The following is a 10613-nucleotide window of genomic DNA, read 5'->3' on the forward strand; positions in this document are numbered from 1 at the left end:
CTGCCACATTGGCCTCCGATGTTGGCTTGTTGTCTTGAGACTCTGTCTCCTTCTTCTTCTTGGACCAGCAATCCTTCTTGACGTGACCCTTCTTGCCGCAGTTCCAACATTCAAGAACTGACTTTGTGCGTGACTTGCTCCGCCTTGAGCAATCACGACCCTTTTGGTTTTTGAACCTCTCCTTAAGCCTTCCTCTTGTTTCCACTGATAGTGCAGCACTTGATGATTCTCCTGTGCTTCTCCTTCGCATTTCCTCGCTTAGGAGAACACCCACAACATCATCAAACTTAAGAGTATTTGTGCCAGAGATAGAATTACTTACAGCCATCACAAGGCTGTCCCAACTATCCGGTAGAGATGATAGTATAAGGAGAGCTCGCACTTCGTCATCGAAATTGATTTTCACTGATCGAAGTTGACTTATGTTTGTGTTAAAGTCATTTAGGTGTTCTGCAACTGAACCATTCTCTGCCATCTTTAGATTGAACAAGCGCTTCATAAGAAATACCTTATTGGATGCCGATGGTTTCTCGTAGAAGTCGTCAAGTGACTTCATCAAGTCCTCCGTGGTCTTCATCTCCGAAACATTGAAGGCCACCGTTGAAGCCAAGCTTAACCGGATTGTTCCCAGTGCCTTTCGATCAAGGACAATCCATGCTTCATCTGCCATTGTTGCGGGCTTCTTCGCAAGACCGCCTAGTGGCAAATAGAGGTCCTTCTGGTAGAGATAGTCTTCAATCTGCATCTTCCAATGTTGGTAGTTTTTGCCGTTGAACTTCTCAATCTTGAGCTTCCCTTCCTCCGCCATAACTCCCACTCAATTCAAGGAATCCTTTCCTTGAGATAATTTAGCTACGAGCAAACCTTGCTCTGATACCAGTTGTTAGGAAATAAGACGTAGCTAAATAGATAATTGAGTAGATTACTTAATGGAGAGAGACAGATTTATATACACGAGATTATAGAGTAGAGAGAGAGAGAGAGAGAGAGAGAGAGTACACACGATATATGTGGTTCACCCAATGTGGGCTACGTCCACGGGAAAGCAGCCACTCAATGGCTTTAGTACTTCAAAACAAGAAGTAGTTTACAAAGGGATTATACCCTTAATGGAGCTCCCGCCTTGCTTCACTCTCACCACCTCACACTCACCTTGTTGCATCAACTTCACACTATGAAATGTGTGTAGAACTGGCCTCCTTTTATAGGCCAAAAGGGTTGCCCTCTCTTATGAGAGACAGCCATGTGTAGCTGCCCTTGTGCGAATAAGTCCAAATCGGACCCTCCAATCCGCCCATGTGTGGCCGCCCTTGAGAAGACAAGTCCGCTTTTGAATTCGGCCACCGGCCACCGGCCATTGACTTCCGATCACCGGCCACCGGCCATTGACTTCCGACCACCGGCCATCGGCCATTGACTACCGGCCACCGACCAACCGATCGGTTGTTTTCCGACCACTTTCTGGCCGCCGTCCGGCCATAATATTCCGGCGAAAAAAAAGTCTCGGGGGCCTCCGCCCCCGAGACCTTTAAAGTTGCCCCTGATTCTTGTCCGTGAAAATTTTGGTTTCCGGTAAGTGATTTTCCTTCACGCACGATGGCTTCTCCTCATACTGGGGGCCTTACAAATGTGCGCTTTTACCACAGAAAATTACAAGGGTAAATCAAGCTCCATACTTAACAAGTGCTGCCAGCAGAAGCATTAGGAACATAATTTTTGCCACTCGCAGCAGAACCATAAGAAGTGGCTGCATTACTGTTACCACCCTTTCTTTGAGAAGCAATAAAAGCCTGTTCAACTGCACACTGCCTAGTCCTGTTTTTTCTGGAAAGTGACTCTTGCAACAACAATGTGCATAATGCATCAAACTTGACAACTTCAGGATTTCCTTGGGTCATCAGTCTCCAAGTACTAGCAAAAGTCTGGTAGGAATCTGGTAAGGCATCAAGAACAGTCTGCACAAGGGAACTGTCTGAAATGACTTCACCTGCAGAAATAAGCTGCTCATTGATATCCTTGACACTATCAAGGAAAGTGTCCATATCATCTTCCTCATGCATAATCTTCGACTCCAGCTCTTTACGCAGCAAAGCAATTTTAGCCTCATTGCGGCTTGCATAAAGACCTGCTAAAATATCCCAAGCCTGTTTTGCAGATTTTGCTGAACGGATGTGAGGAACAATGGTGCGCTTCATAGACAACGCAATCAATGCATGAGCCTGTGCATCCTTAACATCCCAACGAGCTTGTTCTGCCGTAGGCAAAACAACTCTAACAGCTGCAATCCTTGCAGCAAGAGCTGCAACATCCTCAACATCGCCTACATCATCAGAACCAGGACGTACATCAATGCCCTGCACAATGTTCCAGACACCCTTTGACACAAGAACATGTTGCATCATATAAGCCCACATAGGGTAGTTGTCCCTATCCAACCTGTCCTCAGCAGCAAACATCTTGAACACATCTGTGTTGTTGTTGTCAGCCATGGTAAATGCTGCACCTGATGTGAAAACTACCCGAAAATAGGATAAACAGAGCGGGAACAACCTGTGCTATATAGCACAAACCGTAGAAGACTATAAGGCACCTGTTATGCAGAAAACGACACTGACAGAAATTCTGCACAAAATGATGAAATAGCTTGTGCAGTATTGCCTGTAGTGGAAACGGAGGCCGAAATGAGCCCAAATCAAAATTCTGAGCAGATCAAGCTCTTTGAGCTTTCCAAAATTTTTGTCGACCTGTGAACACTCGCCAAAGCTCACTGAAATCGGAGAAAGTGAGCAGGCGTGTGCTGGAGCAGCTGGCGACTAAGCCCGGGAGGACGTGGCCTGCTCTGATACCAATTGTTGGAATTAGGGTTGCAGAGAAACACACACAGCTTGGAGAAGACGAAGGAAGCTCAAGGCACACAATAGAGAGTATGTTACTTAGTGTGCAATGAAAAGAAAGATAGACCTAGAGTGATGGACGTATATACAATGCACGGGGGAAAAAACCTCCAAAAGAGGGAAAAAATGCCCCGACGGTCCTAGTGTGTTCACACACATCACTACCACATGTATATGGTAACAGACGAGACAAGTTTTAATATCAAGGCTATGAAAAACATAAAAAACGCAAGAAAAAGAGTGTTTGTGGACACTTTCCACAACCCCATTGCATGAGAATCTAGGAGTAGGGTAAGTAGGATCCGAGGTGGATTTCAGAACATTGCTCCCTCTGAAAGAATCAAGTGTAAGTTGTTATTGGAAGTTACAGAATTTCAGGTCTACGGCTAGAAATAGCCTAAAAAGACTCGAATCCACTCAATCCGACTGAAGAGTAAGCCTAAGAGTTGTCTAAACTAGTTGGTAAGCTCAAAGACACTTCGAGGTAAAAAATTTCAAGAGTTGGCCAAAACTCAAATTATTTACTTTTTCTTGACATTTTAGGCCAAATTAAGTTTTGACTTGATTCATAGGCTTAAAATACATCATGTAAAGACTGTCTTTGAGAAAATTGCAAAAAAGTGCTCATTTTAAGCCTAAAGTTAATAATCACGATGATTAACTTTCTGCTCTAAATTGGCCAAGGTTCATACCATTGACTCATTGCATGTGTACAAACAACTTTTGTAAAGGCCCAAGAGATTTGGATCGCTAAACTGGCAAAAAACTGGGTAAAAACTAAAATTTGTACTGACTTTTTGAATCATGAGTATAAATTTGGAAAAAATTAATCCAACTTGTTGAAAATTGTTTCATAGGCTTATGTTGATGTGATAAATGTGTATATGCTCACTTGACCAAAAATTTGTAAAAATTTGTCAGAAGTAAATAATTGTGATTATTTACATCTGCCCTATTTTTCATCTTTTTTTACCAAGTCTGCATACCACTAGCTTCACCATGTTGTGATAAGCCCACAAACCAAATTTGGTAAGATTTGGACCACTGGAGTGAAATTTGTGACTAAAATTGCAAAGTTAGTTTGCGGACAGATAATTGATGATCATTTGACCAGATTTTGTCCAAACTTGTTGAAACTTGCCCAGGGACCTTAACTTAAGGTGCTTAACAAACTTGTGTCAAAGTTGGGGCAAAAACTTGCAAAAATCTAGCTGGAGTAAATAATCGCAAATATTTACATTTGCTTCAAAACTTGATGATTTTGCAAATTTGAGTATACCACAAGGTCAAGCACATCAAGTAGACCTTAGAAATCAGTTTTGGTGAAATTTGGATCCCAAAAGTGAGACTTAAGCCAGATTCTCAAAATTAGAGTCAACGGCACCAAACAATTGATAAACTTGATCAAATTTTGTCGAAACTTGTTGAAACTTGTCCAGGGACTCTAACAAGTTGTACACTTACCAAACCTATCAAAAAAGAGCAAAAAAGTGACAAAAGTAAATAATCACGATTATTTACTTCTGCTATCCAGAGACATCATTTTTGACTTTTGAACTTATACAGTGATAGACCAACATAATATAAAGCCACAGGGCAAATTTTGGTTCAATCGGATCAAAATTGATACATGTACACTCAGTTTACAGGTTACATACTAGACCTTTGATTTTTGCTAAAAGTCGAATTTGAAAGTCAAATTTTGACTCTTATAGATCGATTTGAAGTGATACACAGAGACCAATCACGAGAGTTCTCAAGAGCTCTACTATCTTTATAGAAGAATAGCTAACTTGATTAAATTTGTACAGGAATCAGGTTGCAGACGAGGAATCTGTGGCTTGACATAAAGTTGCAATTGAATCGAGTGGAAATTGACGACAAGTCAATCCAACGGTGAGTACTCTATCCAGTGCTTCATAAGTCTATATGAACCTTAGATCTGGTCGTGTACTAGGAAATCATGGCATACTCGGAGAAACCTCCAGCAGAGTATCTACCGAAGAAAGCGTGAATCAAGGCAATTTCTTGCACACAATTCCTGAAGAAGTCTTAGACACTTTTTCAGATTCAACATCCAAAATGTCTTCTTACTCGACTCACTCGAAAATCGAAACGACAGTGCGCTCTAAGCATATACTATCTTTTTACAAGACTAACTGTCATGGAGCCCAAGTTTACTTGGACCCTAACGAGGAGTATGCTATTCGCATTGATGGCCATGGTATTGAGTTCAAAGAAGAGGTTAGGGCAAACAAACAAGGAAAAATGTACATGGATCGAAACGGAACTCAGTTTTTACAAGTCGAAAACCCTGACGTGATAGACGAATGGGGACTAGAAGTAAACACCATAATCCCAGATATGTCAGCAAAAGAAGGACCACCAACTTTAGAATTCGAGGCCCTACCATAAAGTAGACTTGAAGCCTTTGAAATGGCTTAGTACGGATAATCCTAGGATCGGAGTCTATTGATAGAAACATAAAAGATCTTTTGTGGACCTCCCATGCCAAACCAAGAAAATTAATGGCCATGAATATCATCTATATCTTCAAGATCAAAGATAAGGAATCAACAGACCTACCAACCTACTTGTTTAGGGATTGTTATAATAAGAACTTTGTTATGATGACTCCTGAGGAGGTAGAACAAACCAAATACCAAGGGTATTCCATACGGGATTGGATATTGGGGCAAGGATCAGAAACAATTCCAAGAGATGAACACCGTGAGAGATCACCTGAGAGTAATGTGAAGAAACCAAAAACCACCTCATCACCTAGAAAACCGGGTGACACTAAGGCCAGTCTTCGGCTACATGAGTCACTATTTCCAACAGACTAGTTTGAAGGACTCGGAATAGGACCAACTCCTAGAAGACCTGGAGTTGAACCAAACAGATGCGTCAAACCAGCCGATTTTCCGAAATGGGTCAAAAAATACAGTGGATCAGGGGATCCATACGACCACTTAGCAAGCTTTAACCAAGTGCTAAGAGCAGAGCATATATTCGATTTCCATACTCAATTTGAGGGGTTTGGAATGTCATTAAAAGGAAAAGCTTTGACATGGTTCCAAAATATTCCACCAAGGTCAATCATGGACTTGAACGCATTAGCTCAAGGATTTGTAGGTGTGTGTTCCAAACCGGGGATTAAACATAATACGGTAGCTCAAATTTATAGCTTTAAACAGAAACATGGTGAGTCTGTTAGGGATTGTGCAACTCGAATGAAACAATATATTGCCAGATGCCCAGAGATGGAGATACCTACAAAAGAACGACTTGTATCTTTGTTTCTAGAGGGACAGCTAAACAAAGAACTTCATGCTATACTCTATAGTAAAAAGCATACAACCCTAGAAGTGTGTGTGTCTGATGCTATTGACCTAGGAGACAATTGTGAGATCTTCAATGAAGAAGATGTCCCTAAGGATAACCAAAGTGAGAAGACAACGTCCACAAAACCAGCACAAGTGGGAACGACTGCTGTGGCACCATTCTCAGCCATAGAAGATATGCTAAAACGGATGAACGACATGATGAACAATATACAAAAAGCACCTATGAGAGGACCAGGACAAGGGATACCCCCACAGGGACAACCAATTAGGACACAAAAATGGTGTGCAATTGAGGGAAAATGGACCAACCATGAGACCCACGAGTGTTACTTCAGACCAAAGTATGATGGGAATGTTCAATATGTGCCCATAAGGCCACAAGGACACATGCTTGCACCAAGCCATGGCGTCAATCTTAATATCAAATACTCAGACCATACATCATATGCATCAACAACTGAAAGGGGAGCCACCTTGAAATTGAGAAAGTAAAGCAGACTAGTTGAGAAGGGAGCCACCCTCGATAGAAGAAGCAACCTCCTATGTGATTGCCACTGGACATCCACCCTCTGTCCACTGGGTAGGGTACCACACATGAAAGACCACTGCCGAAGCCGGATAGCCGCATGCCGCTAGAAGGGGGGAGCCTGAAGCTCCATCACTGGCTGCTTAGGGGCCATTCACCAAAAAAAACCACCAAGAGCCAAAGGCTGACCATCCAATCCGAACCCTACCCACTAGAAGGGCAGCCAGGTGCCACCAAGAAAACCCACCAACTTTGACATGGAGCACCTCCAAGTCCCGTCACCAACCCTCCCTTCTACGCCATGACCCGCAATACCACAGTGCCGTAGCAAGCCTGCAAACCAAAACTTGGCTTCAAGGGAGCCAAACCATTTTGCCATGTAGTATCGCTAAGAGAATGCTACCGCCAAAAGCACCACAACCCCATCCAGAGCTGAGCTGCAACCACCAAAGAGATCCAACTGCCGTGGTGGCTCATACAAGTCATGGAGGGGCAGCCTCCACCACATTGGCAAAAATAGATGGTTGCCAAAGCTTTCGTGGATGACGGGCACAGGCCAGCCAATTTCTCCCACCTAGAGAAAGCCCAATCCCTCTACATTGCAGATCCCATCCCCCGCCATATATACCTTTCCATGCCCAGGGTGCCTTAGAAGAAGAATACCCCACATCCCCTAGACAAGTCCGCCTATGAGGCCCCTTATTCTCATAGAGCTGCCAAAGCTAAAGCAAGATGCCCCTACTCCTAGGGTCCAACAAAGTTGAAACAAGCCTCCCTAAAAGACTACTTAAAGAAAGTTTTTTTTAAAAAAAACCTCCCTAATGGACTACTCAATGAGAGAGTAAAAAAAAACCCTCCCTAATGGACTACTCAATGAGAGAGTTTTTAAAAAGAGTTGAAAAAAAACCCTCCCTAATGGATCTGCACCGCTTTTTAAAAAAAAAGACTCTCTCTTCTTGGAGTAGTAGTGAATGCAAAGCAAACACCCCTCATCCCTAATTTCGGAGGTCATTTGGAGGGCCTTCTAATGTATTTTTTGCACTCTCTCTCTAGAAAATATGGAGAATAATAGAGATGGGTCTTTCATGGTAAAAGTTCAAAAAGTGTACTTTAAGTAGATTCTTTACTCTTTTGAACATTCGTCCGTAATGATTGAGGGATAATCTTCTTTTCAGTTGCATTGAATGAACCTCGTCAACATGGAGGGAATGAGGCTAACATGGAGGGACGAAGCCGCAGCCGCCTATTCACTTTTCATTAAACCTGCACCTTTGGCTAATGGCGCACTCCTCCAATGGCACAAATGTTATGCAGAAACGAGCCAAATATCACCTTCACATTGATTTGGACAATGAGTACCAACCATTGATTAAGCGTAGTAAAGCAAACACACATATACCTCCCGCATCCATAGACACGCTCAGAGCTCAGGGAGCTAAACACATAGATATCTGGACGAGAAGCTCTCTCTATCCTAAGAATCCATTGACTAATGCGTCTCCACCATTTGTCAATCCTACAAGCTTATTGACCTTTGCTGGTGATGGAGAAAAGGGCCTTCTTGGTTATTGTAAATCTCTTACAAGGAAAGCTGAAACTTATAAGGGCATTCTCCAAGCTCAACAATGTGAGATTGCCCGTCTTTCACATTTGCATTCTATAGATCAGGTTACCATTTTGCTACACAAAACAGAGGTACAGGAACTGAAAGGAAAGGTACGAAGTTTTCAAATGAAGGACACCATTTTGGGTGGTCGTATCCGAAAGAAGAAATTGCATCAAGAGGTCTCAAGAAAAGAATCCGAGCATTAAGGTGATGCTTCTTGGTTGACTAAATAGTCTTAGTTAAGTAAATTTTTTGTTTTTTCTTGTTATGCATTGTTTTCATGTGCCTAAATAGTGTTAGTTAAGTAAATTTTCTATTATTTACTTATGCATTGTCTTCATGTAGAGATTCAATCTATCCTGACAAGGAAAACATTGACCCCAAAGCCAATATAGGAAAGAGATTGAAGCCACTTATAAGTAGAAGCCTTGCAGTAGGTATAGTACATGACAAGAAGTTTAAGGTCCTATAGAGAAATATAGTGGACTGCTTTATTTCAGAGAACTCAGTGCCTGCAAAAGAGATACAAGGCACACTTGATTCACTTGGTGTAAGCAAAAGAGGATATTAAGCTATACAGAAATCTGTCTCATCCATCTTTGTTAAGAAGGGAATCATCAGCCTCAAGTGTTTGGAAAGAGAGGCTTCAACTTAACGACGCACAGAGAGAATATCTTGGAGAGCCCTTTCATATTAAAGCAACTTACAGTGGCCATGGAGCAAACATGTCATATGATGAGTTCAATAATATTTTTATGGACTTGCAGATGTTGCAGAAGAGAATGGTGGAGTTTTACAACATCACATTTGAAGAGTCACGAGGGGTATTACATTTTGTGTTGAAACTGGATGAGTGTGAGCTTGTTAAAGAAAAAAAGCTAGAGCGTGTTACTATTACTTTAATGAATAGAGCCCTCTCAAAGTGTCCCAATGATGATCCTTTGTATTTTAGTGTTCAATCAAAATCTAACATATGGTGGCTTGGTGCTTTTGAGGTAAGAGAGATTCTCAGCTAAGCTCAATTGTTCACATCTACTTAAGTCTCATTTATTTTGTGTTGTAGGTAAAGAAAGAAGATCATGATATTCTATATTGGGTGTTCCATCAAACTAATGTTCCGGAGGTGATTGATCGACACACTAACCAGGGAGAGGTACTACGTCTAGATGGAAGGGGAGACTTTCAAGTTCAGTGGCATCTTGCAGGTGACCTCAAAACATTAAAGTGCATGTATAATTGTGGAATGGGTACAATGGCAAAGTCGTCGTGTTTGTTCTGCATGGAGCCTGCAAAGGTCATGGACCCAAAGTGGTGGAGAAAAGATCCAACACGTCACATTGAGGACCCTGCTTTTCGACCGGTTTTGAAAATACCACTTGTGAATGTCCACATCTGTACAATGCATACCCTTTGTAGAATTGTGGAGAAAATGGTCTACTTATATATCGGGTTTACTTGGAAAATCAAGAACTCAGCAGAGCGACAAGTGGCCCTGCAGTGCTTAGAATTGGTACTGTCGGATATGGGGCTTCATGGTGGCAATGTAAAAATCCAGCGAGATGAAAAGAGATCAACTGCTAAGAAGGATGTCCCATGCAAACCATCCATCGATGGGGTGAAGGCACGGAGGTTTTTCTCTAAACCCCAAGGAATCGGAGATCCGAAGCTAACAAAACATGGAAAAATATATAACACATCTTATGTTAGCAAGGTAGACTATCAGAGCTGGAAAAAGATACATATTGCAGTCAAAGATCAAGAACCAACTACTCGTACCGCGAAGGCTGAGGTTTGGTGATCAATAGACATGCTATTTTTGATGTGCGACAAAGATGACTGGTCACAAGGTGATATGAACAAGTTCAAGGAGAATCTCAACCTTCTCAAGAAATCATTCAAGACAGCATGGACAGACACCTAGATTACTCACTACATGTTATTATTGTGTATTTGATTCTCTTTTATGTGTAACTATGTGATTGTAAAACATTCTAAGTAATCTTTTTTCATATCCAGCACATCATTTTCAATCATTTACCATATTTTATACAAAAGTATGGGAACCCGGCAATATGGAATACCCAAGGGATGGAAAAGTCTCATTACATGGCGAGAAATGCGTATTTCAGGCACACACGACATGGTGGCTCTCGAATCAAGGCTAACAGTTTGAGAGAACTATTTGAATGGTTCTATCGTAGAATCATTCATTGAATGCAAGCAAAAGAAGTCTTGGCCTC

The sequence above is a fragment of the Adiantum capillus-veneris genome, chromosome 24 (genome assembly GCF_014529385.1).
Source record: "Adiantum capillus-veneris isolate H3 chromosome 24, ASM1452938v2, whole genome shotgun sequence".
Taxonomy (NCBI): Eukaryota; Viridiplantae; Streptophyta; class Polypodiopsida; order Polypodiales; family Pteridaceae; genus Adiantum; species Adiantum capillus-veneris.